We start from the raw sequence: 24,808 nt of genomic DNA on the forward strand, positions 1-24,808 counted from the left end.
CCAGGAGGGAGGCCCAGCCTAGGCTCCCTCCTCCGGGCCACCGGGGTATTGGAAGTGGGGAATCTCCCCTCTTCCCCGTCCCCGCCGCCCCCCCCGAGTTTGGAGAACCCCAGGCTCTGCCCCCATAGGTCGAGGCTGACGTCGCCGCCGCATTTCTAGGAATGCCCCTATCCGCTGACTATATTTGGCGAGGGTTTCTAGGAAGCCCCCCCCGCCCCGCCTGGCCCCGCCGCAGCCCCCGCCCCGGGCAGGCGGGCGCGCTCGGCTTCCAGGCTCTCACCCTCTCTCCCCGGCCGGGGAGGAGCCGCCCCGCCGCTTGAGCCGCCGCTGCCGCCTCCCCAGCGCGGCCAACCCCGGGCCGGCCCAGCCCCCGCCCCGGGCCGGCCATAGGGCGTGGGGGGGTGGGGAGCGGGGGAGGGTGGGGGCCGGGCCGGGGTTGGGGGGAGCGGGGGCGCGGCTTTGTGGCGGCAGCGGACCGTGGAGGCCGGGTGCAGCCCCGTCGGCTCCGCGCTCTCGGCAGAAAAGGCTTTTATACGCCCCCTGCCCATCACTTGGATCTGATCTGGGTAAGGGGGGGATTTTTTTCTGGAAGTACCCCCCCACCCACGGTGAAGGATTTGAGGCTGGGCTCCAATCGAGGAGGAGGCTGCAGGGCCCGCGGGGCGCCCCCCACCCCGAGCACGCCTCCCGGGAGCCCTGGAAGGCGCAGCCCCGGGGGGCCTCCTGCACCCCCGGAGGAGGCAGCGGCGGTGAGTCTCCCCCTTTTTCCTGCACGGCACCCCTCCCCCGGGCCAGGGGGCTGCGGCAGGTGGGTGCCCAGGCCCCCGGGACAGAAGGGGGTGCGGGGTGGCTGCCTGGGGGGTGGGTGGCGACACGAGCCGGGAGGGAGGTGGCGGCGGGGGGGAAACGTGCGGCTCTCCCGGGACCCGGCGCTAGACGCTTGCCTGGGAGGGAAGCCGCCGCCGCTGCCGCCCCCCGAGGCAGCGGGGCTGGGCTCCTTCCCCCCCTCACCCCTCCCTGGCTCCCGAGAGGGGCGTGTTAGGCGTGGAGGTGGGATGGGGGCGAGGCAGCCCCCCACCTCCCTAATGCCGGGGCTTGGAAATTAACGAGGCCGGTTGAAAGCCTACCACCCCGCCCCCACCCCGGAAAGCCGTTTCGGGAAACTGACTCGCTGCGTGACCCCGATATCAGTGCCGCGCGGAGAGCAGGCCGCCCTGCTCGCGCGTCCGCGCCCGCCGCACCTCGTCGTCACTCCACGTGCGCCCGGGGCCGCGCTGGCACGGGCAGGGGGGCCAGCGCCAGCCTCCGGGGGCCGGGCCCTGGGGACGTCCGGAACAGCCGGGAGCACAGTCCCCAGAGAGTTACCACCTCCCCGAAGTAAAGTTGGCTGCCCCCTCTCTCCGAGGAGTAGGCGGCCATAGCACGTTGGCTGTAGCTTTCGCTGGACAGCAGTAAAAAAAAAAAAAAAAAAAATCTAGGTTCCGGGGTGCGGATCGGGGTGTCAGGGCCCGAGACCACACCAAGTTGCTCTGGCAAAAGTTAGGAGAAAAAAAGGAAAAGGCATTTTTGATTTGGGGCTGGGGGGGGAGTGGCGTTTCTGGTTTCTCCTGCTTCCAAGCCCCACCGTGGGGAGCGTTGGAATGTGCCGCTCAGATCCTCTGAGGACACATCCATATTTATAATTTATTTTTAGGAGAAGTTGTGAAAAAGGGAGGGGGTTTAAAATGGGGAGAAAAGGTGTGTGTATCGGGGTGGCCTTTCCAGAACCCAGAGGCTAATTGAGCTATTAAGATGGAAATCACTTCCTCCAGTCTGGGCAAGCTGCAAATTTGACTTTAATAAGACAATTAAGTGCACAAATAACTAAACTTTAGCTGGATTTGGGAAGCGGTGGGGGTGGGGCACTGCAGGAGTCCCCCCAGGCACTCCTTTTGCGCTCCCCTAAGGGCCATTTTGGACGCTCAGCGTCTTCCCTGGGACGATGTCAGGCCCAGCTATGGGTCTGGGGGTAAGGGAGGGAAAAGATACCCCCATGGGGCAGGCAAATACGCCCTCCGTCCCCACCATGCAACCCTGGCTTTTGGATGAGATGAACTGTCATCCCATCATTCCTGCAGGAAAACCCAGTAATGATTCCTTTAATTATCCAGGATTCTCCAAAATCCTGCCTCAAAGGCAGCCTGCCCCAGTGCTGTGAGCTGAGAAGGGGGACACCCTTCTGGAGAAAGGAGGTTTTGGAGGCTGTGGTCCCAGAATCGGGGTTTTGAGGGCGAGATGAGTTTATGTTTTATCCAACTGGCCCACAAAGTCCCGCTTTTGGGGTCATTATAAACGGCGAGGGATTCAGGCCCCAGCAGTCCCTGGAGGGAGGGGGCAGAGAGCTAGCTGCACTCCGAAGGTCGGTCGGAGGAAAGGGGGGAGGTTTGCTTCTTTTGGTAAAACTGAAAAGCCGTCTGGGGGATATTCTTATATATGTGTGTGTATGTGTTCTCAGTCTGTTGAACCTGCTGTTTTCAAGGGCCTTTCTTTGGGAGGCCAAGAAGGTATGAGAAGGCAAAAGTACTTTTTTTTCCCCCCCAGTGGTTTAATGAGATGTTTTAAACAGGATTTTAAGGGAATGAGTGACATATGGGTCGTGTCAAACCATTTGACACCCTCAAAAACCAAACATCACTGACATCGTGAATTGCAGTTACATTAGATTTGCGTGCTTGCTCCCACGTGGAATCGCAGTATTTCTTTGCAATTCTTTGCTACGCTGATCTTAGTCATTTTATAAGAAACGCTGGATAATCTGTCGTCAGGGAATTCTCTAAAGCAAGGGTGGCGGGGGTACATATGTCCCTCCCATTAACCTTATTAAGTTCTGTTAATTTACACACACACACACACACACCCCTACCCTCCAGTTGTAACCTATATAGACATCCACATACCTTAAGTTTATTTATTTGCAAACCTGGATGTCAATCAAGTGTTCACGGCAGGGCATAGAGAAAAGTGAGCTGTACCTGAAAAACTCTGGAACACCAAGTCCCTGATAGAAGATTCGTGTTGAATAGACATGGCACATAGACACACTGGTGACATTCACGTTCCTGGGGCCTTGGCAAAAAACAGGTCTTTACTTTTCAGAGTTCTTTCCCTTTGTTATGGGACACGATGAAACAGCACAATTTTCAGGAGTCCACAATCCCAGCGTGGCTGGGTGTTGGGAAATTGTCACGTTGTGAATTGCTGAATCGTCACCCCCATCGTAGCGCCAGAGAGCTGACTGTCAGGTCCTATTTGCTTTGCTAAATAAGGACATCTCACCAAATTAGCCTCTAATGATACTTCTACAAATAGGGTGTTTTACGTGAATTAACGAGACCGGAACACCAAATGTCGCACCAAGATACTGAGCTATAATCGTGGCGATGAAGCAGCATGTTAAAATTACTGAATTGTCAAGTGTGGAAAATCAGAATTTAGTGCTGAATGTGAACCGGGGGCTGCTTTAATTCAGGCATTCGAAACAGCACAGCCCCTGCTTACACTCGGCCCTCCGCAAGGGTGCATGTAATTATGAATACATTTAGCAAACTCCCCCTGCCCCTGAGTCTGGAAAACAGGCAAAGTAGTATGGTGAAGAGATTGTAAGTCAGTACTTCGCAGTGAGAAGTGGTCACTAATTCAGCAAAGAATCACAGCTTCTTTTCATATTCTGACCACTGCTCTCCCCCACCTCCCCCCCACCCAGACCCTAACCAATAAGAAAAAAAAAAAGCTCAGCTGTGGAACTGCTGAATACATTTTGGCTTTTCTCCTTTTGCCTCTCTGTGTGAAATTTCACGAAGCAGTTGCTACTTTTCCCTCCAAGGAAGTGTGGATGGATTTCTAAAGAAAAAAAAAAAGCAACTTTGAATGTCGGTCTTAGTAGTACACAAGCCATAGCCGACTCTCACAGGGAAAAAAATGTTTCAACAGAAAGAATATGGAATAGCTGGGGGGGTAAAATATTTAGAAGAGAGGCTGCAATGAAACTCCTACTTAAAAATAAAACATGCGTTTCTGACCCAAACCAATGAAAGTTGGAAAAGTCCCTAAGGGAGCACTCCCTCTATTTCTTGCTTCCCAGCCTCCCACCCACTTATATTAAGAGCAGAAAGACGATTCTTGCCAGATAAACTTACAGCTACCTTATAGTAGAGCAACTCAGCCCCTTGTAATTGTGATATTGTAAATACGGCTATTTTAGGCATGAGGATAGAAATGGGTCTGATGAAAGTGAAGGCAAACTTGGTCCTTAGAACCACTTGCCAGAAAGGGCATACCCAAACAAAATAATCCATTTTCTTTCTTGCCCAGCATCCCAAACTTGGGAAAATGTAAAGTCCTTTTTGCTTCTTATATTTGGAACAGGTGAAAGTAAACGCTGAAGAAAAACACCGACGCGAACGTGATATAAAACGATCACAGACTTTAGGCCTAGTAGCCATGCAGGCTTTTCAGGCAAAAGGGTACATGTTAGAGTTTGGAAGGAGGGGACTTCGGGGTCCCTGTCACCCCAAGCCCCCCACACCTCCTCGGGGTCTCTTTCCAAAGCACCCAGTTCTCAGAGGCTGCTTTCCCAGCGTCCTCCATTGTACGGGGGGGGGGGGGGGGCGTGTGCAGATATTTACAAAGCTTTCAAGTCTCCGATTTTACATCATCTTCCTTATATAAAACATTCAAGTTGAAGGAACCACAAAGCAAACTCCTTCTCAGTGTCTCCGGAAAGGCTGCACCACTAGCATGAAAGGGAAACACACCTAGAAAATGAAAACTGATGTTGGTGTCCCAAGAAAGCCATTGTCAAAAGGGACTGGAAAGAGGGAGGCAAATTTAGCCTTTGCTGGAGGATTTGGCCCAGGCGGGGAAAGGAGCCTTAAGGTAGCTGTGCAGTGTGGTGTGAAAGTTTTCTGAGAGACGTGCAGAAAACCAGGCTCTCTTGTTGGAATCATGCGTGAGATCAGTGCCCGGGTCTGTTGGCATCTCTGCCCAAAACAGCCTGGACCGCTGCCAGCCCAGGCCTGAACGTGGCCTTGGAGCCACCACCAGAGCCCAAACAAGCCCCAGACAGGTGCTGGGGTTGGGGGGGTGGGGTCTTTCCTCCTGGGGACCTCGGGGCCCACAGCATTTCTTGGCTAAAAGCAGGGAGCGGGGGGGTGGGGGGTGGGGGGGCGGGGGGATTGTTAGGCTCCTGAGAGCAGCCTCCCCAGAGACTCTTGACTGTCCCGGTTACCACGTGGCCTCCGGTGAGGGCAGAACCCAACTTTGCTAAGACCAGGCTAGCAGGTTCCAGAGCAGAGCTGTGATTTTGCAGCCCGGGCTGAAGCTCTCTCCGCCCTCCAGCAACAGGGCTGCTATCCTGCCATTTGGGGTGGGGCGAGGGGGTGTGGCACGGGGCCAGCCACAGAGCAGGGACACATCTAAGCTACCGTGCAATCTACCCCCTGCAGGTGTGTGTGTGTGTGTGTGTGTGTGTGTGTGTGTGTGTGTGTTTTCGCCTGCCTTCTCCAGCCAGCGGCCTCCCGTCCACCTGGGGAGCTGAGCCCTCTTCTTTCAATCAGGGTGCAAGGAAAACCCGGGCCAGGGGGGAAGGCTGCAGCCTGGAAGTGGGGAGAAGGCTTTGGCAGGCCATCAGAGGGCCTGGAGGGAAGGCCAGGGAGGTGGATGAGGGGACCTACATCTAGGCCACCCTGGGGGCCGGCAGAGAGAGAGAACCGTGTGGGCATTCCGGAATAAAACATGCAGGAAAGAAGCCTGCTCAGCCTTGGCACCGGGACGCATCCTCTGGGGGAAGTTGCACCCAGCCCAGAGTCAGCCAAGCCCACGGGCCTCCCGTTTGGCCTCAGTAACTGGACTCCAGGCCACCAAAAGGCCCCATGGGTTCCTGATTGTATCTTCGAGTGGCATTAAAAGGTCCAGACCAGGGACTCGTAGGCCAGGCCATATTTAGCCTCAGGTTCACCCAGAGAATATTTTAGGTGCTGCTTGAAAGGCGAGATCTAGGCCCGGTTGCCGGCTGTCACATGGCAAGTGTAGAATCGCTCCCTCGCAGGTCTGGCCGAGGTGGCCGGGTGCTCACTGCCACAGATGCCCGGAGTCCCTGCCAGAGCTTCGGGGCCACGCGACAGGTGCCGAGGAGCCAGCGAGCGCCCAGGTCGCGGGTTCTGTGTTGGGAAGGCTTTTTGCCCCGTTTTTCACTCTGATGGCGATAAGGCCGCTTCCATTCACAGAACTCACAGAGGCTGTTTTCAGCCCCTCTCTTCCGCGATGGCCCAGTGTGATATGCCAGCTTGCTGAGTGAGCAGCCTTCTCCTCGGGTGTCAGCATTGGTGGAGGTGTTAACCCTTTCAAGGCGGGCGGGAGGGTGCTGGCTGGCTTGGGGGAGGGTCTTGTCTGCAGAGACCTTGAAGGCCACACACCCGGGGGAGCCCCTGCCCTTGACTCCTTAATCCTCAGTCGTTAGTGGCTGGACCTGAGAGTCGGCACCCTGGACCTTAGCTGTGATTTTCCCGCTTTGGCCCCGTCAATGATAACCGCCAGGCTCCCCGACCCAAGCTCTCGCCCTTCACTTGTTCATACAGCCCTGGAAACAGCTGCTTGCTTTCCAGATATTTTCATCTGGGTTTCCAAGTTGATAACTTTCCCACATTCCAGAGGAAGGAGGGATTGAAGGATCTGTGATTCACTTGGGTTATTAACAAGGGTTTGGAATAATCATTCGGGGTCTTGGGGAGATGGCACTGGCCCTTGAGAGTCACCTGGCCTTAGGGACTAATCCTCATCACCTGCTCTGGGATTCCAGATCCTGGTTTTCTGGGCACAGAGGAGGCGCATCTATATTGAAGCCACTGTGTGGAGACACATTTAGCCAATTATCAGCCTTTCGGGAGCCTGGGTGGAGCCACCGCCTGTGCACCAGGAAAGCGTCGGCTTGTTTAAAGTTTGCTCTAACTTTGTACATTTTTTCCCTTTTAGTTTTGGCTCTTGGAGTTCCGAGAGCCACCACTTCCTGCCCAGCTGGTTCATTACCGCAGGGAAAATGAGGGACTTTTGGGGGCAGATGTGTTTCCATTCCGCTATCATAATGCCCCTAAAAATCCTTATTGCTCTTGCAGTATTCCTCGGGGGTCCCTGGGCCAGCCATGGCAGCTGAGTTTCTCCAGCAACTAAAAGAAGAGACAAAGATGTTCCCCCAAACCTTCCCTTCTGGTCCCTGGTAGAGCTCCCCTCAACCGTGCTCAGAACTGGTGATCACCATGAAAAATAAAAAGATGCCATCCGCAGACACCAGTTCCGAAACATGCTTTTTGCCCTCCAGGGGCCGAATGTTGGAGATCAGGCTTGGGAAACAGGGCAGCTGAGGCTGCTGTCAGCGTTTGCTCTGGGGGTTCATGGTGGGGGAGGTGGGGAAAGTGGGGAAGAAACAAGTGTTACCTGTTTGACGAGGCGATTCACATTCAGCCTGGGCCTTCCAGCAGGGCCTCTGGGATCCTCACCTTGGCAGGGGCTCTGGACAGTCCTGATTGGCTCACCAGCTCCCTGAGTCAGACCACTTCCCCACTCTCTGCCTCGGTTTCCTTCTCTGGCAAGGGAGGGGCAACACCCCATGCTCTGTTTTGAAAGGGTTCTCACCTGTACCTAGAGCGTTATCATGAGTTCAAGTGATAGACAAGCTCAGAAGGTGCTTTGAAAGTGGGGATGCCAAAGCATGAAACATGGAAGGTGTTAGTGCTGATACTTACTATTACACACTTCGTATGCTAAGACAGCTCGGACGGGAGCAGAGACTACAGCCCAGCAGTAAGCACAGGTCTCTAGAATCATGGAATCAGGCAGCCCCAGCCCTGTGACTCTTTCGCAGTGTCACCCCCAGGCAAGTGACTCAACCTCTCTGGGCCTCCATTTCCTCACGTAGGAAACCTGTGTTTTGGAATAGAAGTTTCCCAAGTCTGATATGCACATGATTTTAAGTGGTACCTGGCTAGAGACGTAAATTATTCTAACCGGTATTTCTTTGTACAGCAGATTTCTACTTATGGCAAGCAGTTGGCTTTCAGTTTAGGGTAGGGGTAGAAGGGCTCTTTTTTACATCAATTTATGTAAGATAAAGAGGGTGAGTTGCTTGAAAGAAAAATATTAAGTAGAGTACGGGTGGCCTGAGGATGGGGCAGAACTCAAGATGATACTTTCTAAAGTTTCAAAGTCTACCTCTTTATTTTTATTTTTTTGGCCGCGTGGCATGGCTTTTGGGATCTTAGTTCCCCGACCAGGGACTGAACCCAGCCCTCGGCAGTGAGACGCGGAGTCCTAACCACTGGATAGCCAGGGAATTCCCCATAGTCCATCTCTTAAGAATTCTTGTTTGTCTTAGGGATTTTCTGCACCCATGGAGTTGGTGTGGGGAGGGGTAGGTTGCCAATTCCAATCTGCAGGGAGCTCGACCTGTGACAGCCTGGGGGTCATGTGTCTTCTCCCCCCCACCCCAACTCCTGCCCTGCTCGCCAACACCACTGAGACCCCTTGGATCTCTGCCCCTATGCCCACCCATAGCTCTGATTTGTCTTTTATTTTAAGATCCTGCTGCCCCAGCACCCTCCTTCCTGGCCGAGGCACCTCTCTGAGCCTCAGTTTTCTCAGTGAAATGGGGAGAATAATTAACCCCCTGTCTCAGAGCAGTGTGAAGATCAGGGGTTAATGGGACTCAACTGAGCAGCTATGATGGTTCACAAACAGGGCACGGCTCAGAAGGCAGTGGGCACCGGAGGCCCTGGGATGGGCAGGGGGCACAGCGGCACCCTTGGCCTGGAGGGGTATTCCTTGGACAGGCCACCTGCTGCCAGGCCTGGGCATCAGCTCCCCACCCACCCCCTGGGATGGGGAAACAGCAAGCACTGGGTCCCAGCCAGCAGGGGCGGGCTCTGGTTTCACTTTCTGCTGTGTCATGGGGTGGGGGGTGGCATCAGGGCCCAGCTGGCCAGCTGGGGCAGGCACCGAGAGGCTGGCAGACAGCTGTGGCCCAGCTGCCAGAGCACAACCCATGCCCTCGCCCTGCAGCCTGCCAGGATGGGGGCTGGGCCCTAGGGCACCCCTTAAATGCCTCTCACCCCCTTGCCTTGCACACTGAGAGGACCCCAAGTGAGAAAAGCCAGGAGGGGATGAAATGGTTCCTCTAGCCACGAGATCGCCCCCAAACAAGTTCTTAAGGCCGCAGTCTTGAGGTTCTAGGAACTGCGTCTGTTGATTCTGGATCAGAGCGCTCTGGCTGGATGCCTGCTTCCCACCTGCCTTCACTGGCACATGTCTATTGAGGGCCTACTGTGTGCTCAGCACAGTGTCAGGTGCCAGAGGTACAGCAGGAAGCAAGACCGTGCCTGCCCTCATGGGGCTCCAAGTTGAGTCGCAGGGGACAGACAAAAAAGCAAGTAAAGAGAGAAAAAGGGACTTCCCTGGTGGCACAGTGGTAAGAATCCACCTGCCAATGCAGGGGACAGGGGTTCAATCCCTGGTCTGGGAAGATCCCACATGCCGCGGAGCAACTAAGCCTGTGAGCCACAACTACTAAGCCCATGCGCCACAACTACTGAAGCCTGTGCACCTAGAGCCTGTGCTCCGCAACGAGAGAAGCCACCACAAAGAGAAGCCCGCGCACCGCAACGAAGAGTAGCCCCCACTCACCGCAACTAGAGAAAGCCCACGTGCCGCAACAAAGACCCAACACAGCCGAAAAATAAATTAATTAATTAATTTTTTTAAAAAGAGAGAGAAAGAATCCCGTCTTATGGGGACAATTCCACACTGTACGCTTCGTGGTAGCATCTCAGAGAAGGTACGTGTGTACATGCGTGTGTATGCAAGTGTGCGTGTCAGGGATGTGTCGACTCCTGGGACACGTAGTCGGTTGAGAACACAGACGCAGGGACCAGATGTCCCATGTTTGAATCTGGATTTTTCCACTGACTGGTGTGAGATCACAGGCAAGTTCCCTCTCCTTTTTGGGCCTCAATTTCCCCATCTCTACATGATAGGGTTGTAATGAGGATGAAATGAACATCCGTAAAGAACTTAAGACAGTGTCTGGCATCAACCATCTGCTGTCTAAGTCTTAGCTGTTATCTGAGAATCATAAATGCGCGCTCTTCTCATAGGATGAAATGCAGCCGTCACTGCAGGCTGAGAACAGCAGTGATATTGCTGAGCCTGCCCTCTCTGCTCAGCGCTGTACCTGCCTCATCTCACTTACTAGCCACAACCAGGCCTCACATTGGCCTTAGCATCTCTTTGTTCACATGGGGAAATGGAGGCTCAGACAGGTGAAGAGATGTGTCCAGTGGTACCCAGCTGGAAAGCAGTTTGACCCCAGGGGCAGGGCCAGCCTCACAGTGTGCGCCCTGCATAGCTCCGTGCTCTGCTGTTGTCATCCTGAAATTTTGAATAATTTTCGAACAAGGTGCCCACGTTTTCATTTAACAAATTACAGAGCCAGTCCTGCCCAGATCTGACTTACTCCAGAGCTGGCACTCTTAACTCCTACCATCCATCTATCATACAGCTGGCCCAGAGTGGTTTTCCAATTCATTGGTACAGTATTTAGTGTGGGACTGAAATCCTGGGGAGAATACAGGACTTATTATGGGGCCAAATTGCCCAGATGCCTATTTGATTGTCAGTTGCCCCCGTCAGAAGGAAGGGGGGCAGTTGCCAAGGGCAGGGGGTGAATCATTCATTGCTGTATCCCTAGGGCCTGGCATGTATTAGCTGCTCAGTTAATCACTGTGAAACAAAGCAAATGAATGGGAGGCTGCCGTATCTCCCGAACTAAACCGGATTTAAATAACACCGTCCAGGAAAGCAGGTCATCAATGGTGGCTATCCTCAGCTGGCTTCTGGACAATCCCCTGAAGGGTGTGGAGACAAAGGTCTCTTCCCTCCCCTGGCTGCAAACCCAGGCCGCAAACCTGCATGCCAGTACCTCGTAGCAGATTACTGTTTAAACAGGTTCTGGTGGGGACCTCAGAGGCAACACAAGTGTTTAAAGACATGCAGGCCTGGATTCCTGAGCACCTGTTATTGGGGAAGATGCCGAGCTCAGGCAAAAGAGTACTTGAGTTCTGGGCAGGTTCAAGTCCCAGCTGAGGATCAGGGGGTACAGTTTCCTGGACTGCTAAATGAGAGAGTTTGGATTTGGGGGTTAAGGGTCCTCTTTTCCTCTGAAATTAGAGTTTTTCTACACTCTCACAGTTCCAAATTTGCTCCCCCAAAAAAGTTACTTAGCTTTACTAAGAAGCAAAGAATCCTCTCAAAAGCCTTTAAGATATTTATAACAATAATAAATGTGTTTTTGGCCAACTGTTTTCACAGGCTTGATCTCCATCGCTTCACATTAACTACCATACGAAGTAGGAGTTACTGCCCTCATTTTCTAAATAACATCGTAACCACCAACATATATTGAGTGTTTTATACGAAGTAAGCACTTTACAGGTATGAAGTCATTTTCATTGCACAAGCAACATATAAGGGAGGCACTGTTACTGCCTCTGGTTTTCTGATGAGGAAACAAGCTTAAAGAGAGGAACTGACTTGTCCAAGGTCACACACCCAGCATGTGATGAGCTGGAGTTCAAGCCTGGATCTTCCATGTCAGGGGTCAGCAAACCTTTTCTGGAAAGGGCCAGATACTAAATATTTTTAGACTTTGCAGACCATACAGTCCCTGTCACAGCTACTCCACTCTGCTGTTGTAACAAGAAGCCAACCAGAGACATTAAGTAAATGAATGGATGTGGCTGTGTGTTCCAATAAAACTTTATTTACAAAATCAGGAAGTGGGCTGATTTTGGCCCACAGGCTGTAGTTTGCCCACCCTGTTCCAGACCCCAAAACCTGCAAGAACCTGGCCCTGGCAACCAACTTCCTCACCCTCTCTCCCCACCTGTGAGGTGACTGAGTTACGTTTCAGAACAGAGACCAGTGGGGCTTGGGAGAAGTTGAGTTGGCCCCGCTTTCCTTGGGATTATGAAGCTCTTGGAATTTACAACTATTAGGACTTGTTAGTGACTGCCATGATAGGTCACCACGGGGACTTTAAAATCGTAATTTTAATAGCTGTCAAGTGAGTAACTTTTTTATGCCATAAGTTTATTTACAAACATATCTAGGATGCTGAGTTCAAGAGTTTGATCATTTTTTCAAAGAGACTGCACACTTAAAATGCTCCTCTTCGTATCTGTCTCATGGATTATTTTTTAAGCAGTTGGTGTCTTACTATATAGAAAGGTGCAGCAAATCCAGACCCAAAGTACAAAGTCACCATAGCTAGTGACCACCACTTGTTTTCCACTGAAAATGGTAAATTCTTCCCTGGACCCTCCTCACAGTGGCTCCTACAGACCACAGAGGTTGTGAACCTCTGGATGCTTTGTCCCAACATAGCGCTGTTGGAAGCCCTGTGAAAGGTGCAGAAACCGAAGGCGGAAGAAGTAGAGGCAGCACACATCGTGCTCCTTTCCTCACGACCTTGCTCCCCTGCGTGCAAGGACCGAAAGGGAAGTGAGTAACTTTTAAAGAGCAAAGTGTTTAGGAAAATACCTCTATGGGGCACTTTGGCTGTGGAAGGAACTTCTCTTTGGGGAAGGCACTTCTCTGTAGTTGGTGGGAATGGCAATAGAGTGAAAAGTGTCTTAAGGCAGAAGAAGGTAACGAGAAGGGGAGATGGAAAGTGTGTGTGTGTGTGTGTGTGTGTGTGTGTGTGCGCGCGCACGCACACATGTGCAGAGAGAGGGTGGAGGAGAGAGAGATTTCCCAAAGGCAGGAGGCTGGAGCCTAAGGATTCCTGGCAGGAGAAGGGGGTCGGAGGGAGGACATGACTTTTTCCCCCAACAGTTTTATTGAGATATAATTCATTTACCATGTAATTCACCCATTTCAAGTCCACAACTCAATGGCTTTGAGTATATTCACAGAGTTGTGCGACCATCATCACAATCAATTTTAAAACATTTCTATCCCCTCAGAAAGAAACCCCCATACCCTTTAACAGTCACCCCCCCACCCCAATCTTCCAGTCCCTCCCCCAGTCCCCACCCCTAAACAATCACTAATCTACTTTCTGTCTCTGTAGATTTGCCTGTTGTGCATATTTCCTACCAATGGAATCATACAGTATGTGATCCTTTGTTACTGGCTTCTTTCACTCAGCATTTGTGTCCTCAAGCTTCATCCATGCTGGGCTTCCCTGGGCACAGTGGTTAAGAATCTGCCTGACAATGCAGGGGACATGGGTTCGAGCCCTGGTCCGGGAAGATCCCACGTGCCGCGGAGCAACTAAGCCTGTCACCACAGCTACTGAGCTTGCACTCTCGAGCCAGCGAGCCACAACTACTGAGCCTGCGCATCACAACTACTGAAACTCACGCGCCTAGAGCCTGTACTCCGCAACAAGAGAAGGCACCGCGAGGAAGAGTAGCCCCCGCTCGCCACAACTAGAGAAAGCCCACGCTCAGCAACAAAGACCCAACGCAGCCAAAAATAAATAAATTTTTAAAAAATTTTTTTAAAAGTTTCATCCATGCTGTAGCCCATATCAGAACTTCATTCCTTTTTATGACAAATAACATCCATATTTTATTTATCCAGTTGTCAGTTGATAGACATTTGGCAGTTATGCATAATTCAGCTATGAATATTCATGTGTTTTTGTGTGGACGTATGTTTTCATTTCTTTGGAGTAATATATCTAGAGTAGAATTGCTGGGTCATATGGCAACTCCATTTTAACATTTTGAGGACCTGCCGGAGGCACATCATATAGTGCCTTTTTCAACTTTGTATTATGGAAGTTTCCTACCATACTGAAAATGAGAAAGCACCCTGTACCCATCATCCAGGTTCAACAACAATCAACCTTTTGCCAGTCTTGTTTCACCTGCCTTCCCTCCTCCACCGTTGTTTCCCACTGAGTAGTTCGAAGCCAGTTCATACACTGCACTTTATGCCATTAACTTGGCTGAGAGGTCAACATTTCCTTTCATCCCAAACCTTCAGGCCAAGTCTCCTATACCCATATCCTCGTGTGGATGGAATTTGGGGACAGTGGAGGAATTGCAGCATAGTCTAGAGTGAGCCAGCGTGGGGTGGGAAAGGAACGCTCCTGAGTGAAGCAAGTCTAGCTACAGGATTTGCAAAATGAAAATGTGGAGCCCTTTGTTCAGAAATTACTAAGAAGTTCAAGATAACAACAGTAGAACGTCAAACTTAACGTAGACCCTGTACAACAGCACAAGTCATGTGCCCGTGAGGCCAGCAAAAGGGCGCCCAAGCAGAACTGAGAACTGATTCATTGGCTGCAGGAATTTCGAGCTTTGGGTGCCTAGGAGAGACACAAGCATCCCTCACCCCCAATCTCTGGAGAGTTGGGTCTCTCATGGCATGTGGGACAGCGTTTAAGTCCGTTCCATTGGAATCTCCAAAAATAAGATGACCCCAGCTGACATGTAGGTTATAAGTACTTTTTAAAAATAGCCATTTGTCTTAAGCCTTCTTCCCTAAGAACCTGCGGTTGTTTTATTTGGCCACACCATTTTGTCCTGCACTCTTTGAGTGTACCGTGATATCACGGCAAATGACAGGGCTGCAGGACAGAGGTCTGCTGGTGAGCTAACAATCCAGAGCAGCAGCAGGACCAGGGATGCCCATTAGAGGCAGGTGGCCATGGCAGACACTGGCAACCATCATGGCACCCAATCCCTCCCAGCTCAGACAGAGCTCCATTATCCTTCTCAAAGGATAGCCTCCACCAAGCAAATGAAACTTATTTCTCGTGCTTATCTAGACTTTCAACCCAAGAATTCACCTAGAGATTCAGAGCCTGCAGTTTGTGTTGGGATGACACTGCAAGGATGCACTTACACTAACGGAACCTTGCCACGAAGGGGAACGCAACACGACTGAGAAGGAGGGAGAGAGTGGAAGAGAGGGACTCACTGAAGAGAGCAGATAAGGACCTTGCAGCGCCTCCTGTTCTCTGTGGCATGTTCAATGAATGAGTGAACATTCATTCATTCGTCCAATTATTTGTGGACTTATACATAAGAGACTGAATACCGGGCATGAGCAATATAGTAGTCAACAAGACAGACACAGTTCCTACCCTTAGGGGCAGGAGAGGCAATCATAAACCAAAGAGGAAGAAAACATTTTACATTGGATTAAAATAATATAACAACAACGGCAAAAAAACCCACAACAGGTCTGAGTAAATTCGGCTGGCAGCTTTGGGGTTTATAGACAGTGGATCTTAAAGCAAAGCCCAACTCAGGATTTTGGCAATTCTCAGCAGAGTGAATGTGGAAGCAGCACAACCAGGAGAAGGCTCCGGAGGAGGTAGACGGCTCAGGGTTTTATTTTTGTTTTTTTAACTGCCAGCATTTCCTCCCCCCACTTCTGTTAACAGACACGATGCCCAGTGGGAATATGGCCAAAGATGGCCGCTTACAGCACCCAAGCCTCAGCTATAGTAATTGGTCCAGGCACAGACACGTAACTCAAATACGACCAATCACAGCAGCCCACTTCTGAGCTGGGCTGCAGTGATTGGTCCAGGTGTGGTCATGTGACACAAGCAGGGCCAATCCAGGATTACCCTGACTAGAGCTGGTGAGAAGGCTGCATTTCCCACCCCGTCTCCAGCATCCAGAGCTATCTGTGACCACAAAGACTGAGGCCAGTATGGAGAAAGGGAGAAATGAGGATTGGGATGGGGGTATGGGGCAGAGAGAGAGACTGGCGCTGCGTTCTGTCCCTGGATCCAAGAGCAACTCAGCCTCTTTTGTTCTTCATCATAGCTACCTGAGTAATGAATCTCCCATCTTCCTCAGTCATATCAACTCTGGTTTCTGTATGGTCCAAAGCATCCCAATTCAGGACTTGGGAACTGTTTTTCCCTCTTCATGGATTGTGTGAATCTAAAAGGGGTAGGTTATCCTCAGAGCTCATTCTCCCCTAGGTTTGCCTGCTGTACTTGGGAATGAGAGATTCCCCAGACACATCTCCATGCTCCCCCGCTCCAATTAATTTACCACTGAATCAGAGCTAAACACTTATTCTTGGACTTCAAGTCCTGCCCTCTTCCTGCTTGCTTGCTTCTCCCCGACCTCATTCCCAACATACACCCACCTCCCCTCCCCACCCTGCTCTCCACCAAGGATGGAGCCTGCAGCTTGCCCTGGCCTCTGCTCCAATGCCCACCACATTATATTTGCAATGATTTACTTATGACTGTTACCCCCCATGACCTTGAGCTTGGGGACCCGCGTCTCACTCATCTTTGCACCCCCAGCAGCTGGCACACAGCAGGTGGGCAGCAAATGCGGGAGGGAGGGAAAGGAGGAGGAGGGGAGAAAAGGTCACTCTTTCCTACTGAGTCTGGTCAACAGATGGATCACTCAGAGGGTCAAGTTCTTTACTTGTTTCCTCCGCCAGATACTCTTCCCTCAGGTGGACACACAGCTCGTGGTCCCAACCCCTTCAGGCCTCTACTTCAATGTCACCTGGGAACTGCATTCTCCCAGTCCCCTTCTTGACCCCTGCCCCTCTTCCATGCTTTCTTGTTCTCTTTCTTGTTCCCTTCCACCACCATCAGTCTTTCTCCATGTTCTATTTATTTTATCTCCTCTCTCTCTCCCTCTCTCTCTCCCTCTCTCTCTCACTGAAATGTCAGCTCCAGGTGGGCAACCATCTTTGATTTGTTCCCTGCTGTATCCTCAGCACCTAGTGGATGCTCAATAAATATCTGTGGAATGAATGAACCAAAAACCACAGTCTTGCCAAATTTGTTTCTCCCTATGCACTTCCTGTGTTTTACAGGTGTCAGGTGATGTATCAGGTTCCTAGGGCAGCCATAACAAATTACTACAAACCGAGTGGCTTAAAACAATAGAAATCTATTATTTCAAAGTTCTGGAGGCTAGAAGTCCAAACTCTGGCAGGGCTACACTCCTCCCAGGTGCTCCAGGGGAAAATCTATGCCTTGCCTCTTCCAGCTTCTGGTGGCTCCAGTGTTCCTTGACTTCTGGCTGCATCACTCTAATCTCTGTTTTCATCTTCCTATGTTCTCTCTGTCTGTCTCTGCTTCTCTCATACAAGGATGCATGTAACTGCATTTAGTGCCCATCCGAATAATCCAGGGTAAACTCCACCTCTCAAGACCCTTAACTTAATCACATCTTTTTCCATATAAGGTAACCTGTGAAGGTTCTGGGAGAGAAGTGGACATAGCTTTTCTCTCTCTGGGGGTCACCATTCAGTCCACTGTATGATTGGCATAAAGACCAGAAAAGCAAAGATTCCCACCACCACTCCACTGGCCTGACAGATATGTAATGAAAAAGAGTATTATTGTTGTATTACATTGCCCTGGTCAGAGAAAATAGGGGAAATAAAGGAGCCCCTTTGCATTTTTTCTCTAACTCCAGTTTCACTTTTTAATTAATTAATTTATTTATTTATTATATTTATAGCTGTGTTGGATCTTCGTTTCTGTGCGAGGGCTTTCTCTAGTTGCGGCAAGTGGGGGCCACTCTTCATCGCGGTGCGCAGGCCTCTCACTATCGCGGCCTCTCTTGTTGCGGAGCACAGGCTCCAGACGTGCAGGCTCAGTAGTTGTGGCTCACAGGCCTAGTTGCTCTGCAGCATGTGGGATCTTCCCAGACCAGGGCTCGAACCCACGTCCCCTGCATTGGCAGGCAGATTCTCAACCACCGTGCCACCAGGGAAGCCCCCAGTTTCACTTTTTAAATGTAACCACTGTATGCAGTCCACATAATCTTCATAAATTTTCTAACCATATTCGAGAGCATATACTTTTTTGGCTCCTAACATTAAGAGAATTGGAGGGGGTGGGCGTTATAATATATCCTGAAGACATGACAGCCCTCTGACCCACCACAATCTTTCTAATGACTTCTAGCAATGCACCATACTTAACCTGTCCCCCACTGGCCAGCATTTCAGTTAACTCCAGGATTTTGCCGTTGTAACATATATACTCTCTGGCATGTGTCCCAGTATCCTCATCAGATACATTCCTAGAAGTGGAATTTCTAGGTCAGAGGATATGTGCATTTTTAAATTTCTACAGCTATTGCCCAGTGCCCTTCACCAAGGTGGCATCATTCACACGCCCATCAACAATGCACAAGTGAGGGTGTCTGTTTGCAACACCCTCGCCCACCTTGGCAAGGATGCAGCATGTCAGGAGGAAGCAAATCTCAAACTCAGGTAAGTGGACTTTCCATGTGGACCTGGGCGAGGGTGGACACGGCCTCCAAGGTTGTCCCTGTGGCTTTCGGAGGTGCTAAGCCATTCACAGTTCTCGTCTGGGTTTTATAAACAAAGGCAGAGTTTGGGGAGGTGGGCCAGAACCCTGCAGCGGATGCATTGTGCAACTCAGTATTTATTTCTTTAGTGTGGTCAGAACTTAAATATGGTCAAAACATATTCTCCTTTTAATTTACACAAACAAATATGTTCCCGGGCTGACACCTCCAGTGCCAAGCTTCTAGGGGAAATGAAATTCTACTGTGAGAGGATAAACCACTAGAGAGAAGATGAGGGTGGAAAAGTCGCCACCGTTTGCTTTGCACATTCGAACTGGGCTGGTGAGAGGTGTTTCAGAGCTGGGCTCTTGCCTCTTGGTCTCTTTCTGTCTTTGCTGCAGATAAACTTGCCAGTAATTTCAGCGAATGAAACATGGAACGTGTCGAGGCCAGAGGATGGCAAACACTCCAGTTTTGATAAAAGGAGGTCTGCTCGGCTTGGAATCCTCCATCCTGCTAGTCAGCAGACGCAAAGACTTATCCAGAGAGGGGCTGATGAATTGAGAAAACAGAAATGAGGCCAATGTGAGTTGCCTTTCAAGAGCTGTGCTAATATAAAACCAAGCAACTTGAATTTGTTCCAAGAGGGGATTAAAGCAACATGTTATTTTGAGTGATTGCTTAATTTATTGAGCTGTGGCTAGATCTGTAATGAAATACAGCCCTTGCAACTGATAACCTCCTGCTGTAATTGAACTTCTACAATTAAGGAGTATTTTCTGAGAGTTTCTCTGGAACAGCTCAGAATTTTTAGTCTCTGTGGTGGGGTGCCTTTGAGCACTCATATTCCAGGCAAGCTTTTTGTTTTTTTTCTTTAAGGAGTGACAGGCTGATGTTAATAAGGAAAATAAGCAGCATTTTATTGAATGTCTTATGTGCACCAGGCACTTAATATACATTATCTCTAATCCTGACAACAGCCCAAGGAAGTCACTCTTATTTGTCCTTATTTTACAGAGATGAGGCTCCTAGATGTTAAGTAATTCTGCAGAGTGGCGCTGTCCAAGATGGTAGCTACTAGCCACTTGTGACTATTTCTGTGTAAGTTAGTTAAAATTTTTAAAATCTAAAAATTCACTTCCTAGGTTGCACTAATAACCATATGGGGCTAGTGGCTAGCACATTGGACGGTGCAGATATAGACCATTTTGATGACTGCAGAAGGTTCTACTGCTCAGTGCCATTCCAGATATTTCACAGGTAGAAAGTGGCAGTGCTAGATTTCAATCCCAAGCTAATGGGCTTTGAAGGCGGCATCTGCCATACCCCTCATTTCCTTCTCTTCCTTTGGCTGAGAAGCAAGATCTAGAGTAGTGATTCTAAACCCTGGCTGCACATTAAAATTACCTGGACTGCCTTAAAAAACAATAGTGATGTTAGGGTCCCAGGCCCAGAGATTCTGACTTAATTGTGATTGAGAGGGGTTTTTATAATTCCCCATGTGACTCAAGTGTGCAGCCAGGATTAAGAGCAGTTAGATGAGAGGATCCACACACAGGATGGTGGAAGGAGCTGGTTCGTCTGCCATGAGAATGTGGTCCCTTGTGGATCCTGACATGGGCTTCTCTCACAGCCACTTCTAAGCCTCCTCATCAGAGACCTCAGGTTCCCTTCTGAGGGAAAGACTTAAGTGCTTTCTCATATGCTTCCTGCTTGGTGGGAGACGCAATGGGGAGCTCTGCTTTTAGAAACAGGCTTTATCACACTGTCGTGGAAGAAAGGAGATGCGGATGTAAGATCACAGAGATGAAGTGAAAAACCTGGAGTCCCCAGTTTGAATGGGAAGCATCAGTATTTTGCCTTACAAAATAAAGCACGTGTTTCCTACCCCCGTCCACTGGAAAGGTTAGAAATAATGGGCAATTCACTAACAGTGAGCACTCCCAGCACCCACGTTGTGGTCTCTAAACACCACTTCCAACTAGAAGTGCTCTCTGCAGGTTCTGTGGAGATAGGGCTGATTCGAGGTCTGGGGCAGGAAATATGCAAAATGAGCCTGGAACACCTTATCATCCAAGTAGCTCAGAAGCTATTATGGGGACATATCAAAAAGGAGGCAGGAAGACAACATGAAGAGGCTCCCACTGGCCAAAGACGGGACATTTTGAGCATCCATAAGAATAATAACTGCAGTGGATGGAAATGTGTTATGTATGTCCAAATCTGTAAGTTCACAATGATACTTAGAAAAACAGAAAAACATAAACTCATTTGTCATCTTTGGAGGATGTTGGGACCAACTTTTTTTTTTTTCTTTCCTTTTGGCCACACTGCATGGCTTGCAGGATCTCAGTTCCCAGACCAGGGATTGAACCCGGGCCATGGCAATGAAAGCCCGGAATCCTAACCACTAGGCCACCAGGGAACTCCCTGGGATGAACTTCTTATTTTGAAAACTGTCAAATACAGGGGAAAGAGTCAAGCATTTATCCTTTCTGGTATGAGCCATACTTTACAGTAACCAAATGGCTGATCAGGGGAAGTTTATAGACATATTCCAGCTAACAAAGACAGAAGGATAGAATTAGTAAGCCACCATTTTCAACCTCTAATGGATCTAGACAGTGATCATCAATGGCTACTAACATCATGAAGAGAGACAACCACACGTTATGTGCCTTCAAATAGAAATACAAAACAGCCACTAGGAAGTAGTCATACAAACACAAAAAACCAAACACGAATCTAAGTGAACTTCTAGATCTAACTACTGATTTACAAGAAACAGAGTGGGGAGAGGAACACGTATAACACCAGCACGGGGATGCAATAAGCAAAATCCAGACCAGAACACTCTACAGAACAACCAACCCAGTTTCCTCAACAAATAAATTGCAAGAGAAGAAACAGGGAGGGAGGGAGAACCCGCAGATTAAGAAAGGCGTAAGAGGCGTATCAACCAGTCACAATGTATGAACCTTATATGAATCCTGATTTTAACTGTAAAGAAAACAGTTATGAGACAACCAGAAAATTCTGAACACTGGATATTTGCTGATATTAAAGCATTACTGTTAGTTTTAGTAGGTGTGATGGTGGTAAAAAAAAAAAATCCTTTTTTTTTTTTTTGGAGTCATAAACGAAAATATTTGCAGAAGAAATGGTTGATGTCTGGAATTTGCTTAGTATCTGAGTATCTGGGATGAGGGAGGAGGGGAAGGGGGTATAGATGGAACAAGGTTGGCTGAGAGTTGGTGATTATTGAAGCCGGGTGATGGATAGCTGGGGTTTATGGTAACATGTACTCTACTCCTGTGTGTACTTGTGTATTGGTTTGACCTGCCCACCACTGCTGGCATCTCTGGGCAAGCCTGGGTAGCAGGTTTGAGATACATCTCAGCGCATGCATGTGTGCACACCCTCTTCTGTCTCCATGGCAACCACTGAGGTGAGAAAGCAGCATCCAAAAGGTTCCTGTCCACATGAGGATCTGGCCAGGCTGCTGGCGTTGTGCTCGGCCCACCATAGCTGCTCCCTTTGGAGAATTCCTAGTCAGATCTTCACAGTCCCACCCACCTGCACCAGATCTGCCTCCTTGCACCCCTTTGCCGTCACTTGTGCTCTCCCTACGCACCCCCTGAGGAAGTAGAGACCAATTAGTGGAGAGACAGGACCCTGAATCAGATCCAAGTTCAATTTTTGATTTCTCCACTTAATGGCAGGACCTTTAACCTCCCTGAGTCTCAATTTTCTCACCTGTAAAATGGGCATGATGTGACCTCAACGATCTCAACAAGTCTTTATTATGGGGGGAACAGTGGCAAAAAGGACCTAGTCTCCACCTTATGGAACTAGACACCCGGAGGTAAAAGGCAATCTTCAGAGTATGTACTGTGATAAAATACATGTTTAAAAAAATTTTTTTTGAAAACTGGCAGTCACTACTTACGAAAATATCATAACTCTAAATCATACTTTTCATTAACCAGGATATCCACACTTTCCAACTACTGACTATCCGCTATGCCAGACCTATAGAATATTTTCACTTAACTGAGTGCTCATATTTCCATGAAGTAAGTACTATTATCACTACGATTTTATGGAGGAGGAAACTAGGCATTAGAGGTGAGATAACTTGCCCACGGCTGCACTGTGGGTGCATGGCCCTGTCTTCTTTGCTCGGCCCTCCGCATCGATTAAGCTCTGAAATGCAGCAGCAGGGCTGGGAAACCAGAACTACCAGGAGGCCAAAAGCTCTCCAGGTCAAACCCCATTTTGCAAGTGAGGAAGCAGTGGCCCAGAGAAGCCAAGTAACTTGTTCCAAGCCACAAGCTGAACTGGCTGCTTAACCTGTGTCCAGGCTGCTTGAGGAGAAGGTACAGGGAAGCCCCACGTGGTAAGGGAGGCTTATTTCCCCAGTTCATCCTATCCCAGGGTGGGGTGACCAGTCATCCTGGGGTTTCCCAGGACTGGGAACTTTAGGTGCTTAAATCAGGAAAGTCCTGGGCCAACTGGGATGAGTTGATCACGCTGTCTCACAGCGAGGCATCTAAATGGATGTTTTCTAGGACATGAGAACCAGCACCAAGTCCCCACAGAAGTACTGGGGTTTCATGCCTTATATAATTAACTGATTATTAATATCTAGGCCCCCCCCCGCCCCAGCTAGACTCTCCACCCACGGGGGCAGGGACCAGTCTGTGATATTCACTTCTGTTTTACAGCCCGTGACTCAACGGTGACCCATGAATGACGCTCAATAAACAGGGATCGAATGGACCAACCAACACTATCATCACCTCTGACTGGGCCTCCATCTGAAATTGCAGAAACCCTCTATAGCTGCCGTGACCTTCAGTTCCCATTTCAGACAGGCTGGTATCCATGATGTCACATGATAGAAGATGATTCCAGAGAAAGACTGGCCAAGAGGCTCTTGGAGGGAGCTATGGCAGACAAGACTGGGTGTGGTTTTTCTTTAATTATTGTACCTGTTTTGTCTGTTCTTTCTTGGCTCTGTTCACATCCCCACCCCAGCACCAGTGCAGGAAAGCAAAACAAAAACAAAACATTATCGCAGAGTTTGAGACAAGATGGCTGGCTGGTTCCCTCTCTGCTTGTAATTAATGCCAAAAATGTTCATGACTTGCCTTGGCCACAAAGGTAAATAAAATCAGGCAGTCTGATTATTTGGCTACTAATTTCCTTCTTCGTTTTTTTTTTTTTCCTCCCCGTGTCCTTAAATTAATTCCAGAGTTCCTCCAGATTTCTCGTTGCTAAGCTATAAAATTCCAATTTTTCAGCGCCCATGCTGATTGGCAAGGAGGCTCCGGGCAGTTCCAATCAGAAGCAGGTTGCTGAAAGGAACATCCACATTGTAGCTTGCCCTGGGGTATTGGAATTTTCTGCCTGATGTTATGAACCATCAAAGTCTTTGTCTAACTGTGCAGAACCCGTTCTCTTGATCTTGTCTGCCTCTCTCTGGAGTGCAGGCTGTTGGGGGGATGCCAGAGGCCCTGGAATTTCCCACTGGTCCTGGAGGAATAGGGAGTCCCTGGGTCTCCAGGTTGGGGTCAGCGACAGAAATGCCCATGGCCTGTCCATGGTTGACCAAAGATGACAGCATGGTGCCCTGCCATGGGCTGGGACATGCCTCAATCCTCCCCTGGCTGACCTCTCCCGTGCCATCTCTTAAGCTTGGTGAAAGGCTGAAGGGGTTTGAGGAAAAGTAGGTGCCATTGGATGTGGGTTGTTGTGGAGAGGCTGCATTTGTAAAGGACTTTAAAACATGTAGACGGTAAGGGCGCCGTGGAGGGCCATTCTGGTGTTTCACCTCCAGAATCCTGATGCAAGCAGCCACCGTGAACTGAGCTCCTACTTTGCGCCAGAAACTTTATTTTTATTTTTTAAACCACTTTACTGAGGTATGATTGACATACAAAAAGCTATCTATATTTAATGTATACAACTTGTTGAGTTTGGAGATAAGTATACACCCGTGAGACACAGAGAACAGACTTGTGGTTGCCAAGGGAGAGGGGGGTGTGGGAGGGAAGGATTGGGAGTTTGGGATTAGCAGATGCAAACTACTACATGTAGAATGGATAAACAACAAGGTCCTGCTGTATAGCACAGGGGACTATATTCAATATCCTGTGATAAACCATAATGGAAAAGAATATTTAAAAAAGAATGTATACATATGTATAACTGAATCACTTTGCTGTACAGCAGCAATGAACACAACATTGTCAATCAACTAGAGTTCAATTAAAAATAAAAATAAAAAATAAGTATATACCTGTGAAACTACCATCACAATCTATGCCATAAATATATCCATCACGTCCAAAAATTTCCTCCCACCTTCTTTACTATTCTTTTTTCTTGTGATGGGAACATTTAACATAAGATCTACCCTCTTGGTGAAATTTTAAGTGTACAATACAGTGCTGTTA

General features: G+C 49.4%; 1 long non-coding RNA gene and 1 pseudogene across 4 annotated transcripts; one reads left to right on the plus strand and one right to left on the minus strand.

The window, feature by feature from the left end:
- Nucleotides 1-436: 436 nt before the first annotated feature.
- Nucleotides 437-23,537, plus strand: LOC309612944. 3 transcript variants are annotated; one of them, XR_014235427.1, is made up of 6 exons: nt 437-749; nt 11,392-11,514; nt 13,154-15,414; nt 18,170-18,309; nt 18,749-18,932; nt 23,075-23,537. It is a non-coding gene; the product is annotated as an uncharacterized lncRNA (long non-coding RNA). The 3 variants fall into 3 exon arrangements; XR_014235428.1 differs by having other exon boundaries at nt 13,231-15,414; XR_014235429.1 differs by lacking the exon at nt 11,392-11,514.
- On the minus strand, nt 11,521-12,582 carry LOC309612943 (cytochrome c oxidase subunit 7C, mitochondrial pseudogene; annotated as a pseudogene). The gene has a single exon. The product of its transcript is annotated as a cytochrome c oxidase subunit 7C, mitochondrial pseudogene (transcript).
- Nucleotides 23,538-24,808: the final 1,271 nt, after the last annotated feature.

The sequence above is a fragment of the Balaenoptera borealis genome (genome assembly GCF_965194805.1).
Source record: "Balaenoptera borealis genome assembly, chromosome: 16".
NCBI classification, from domain to species: domain Eukaryota; kingdom Metazoa; phylum Chordata; class Mammalia; order Artiodactyla; family Balaenopteridae; genus Balaenoptera; species Balaenoptera borealis.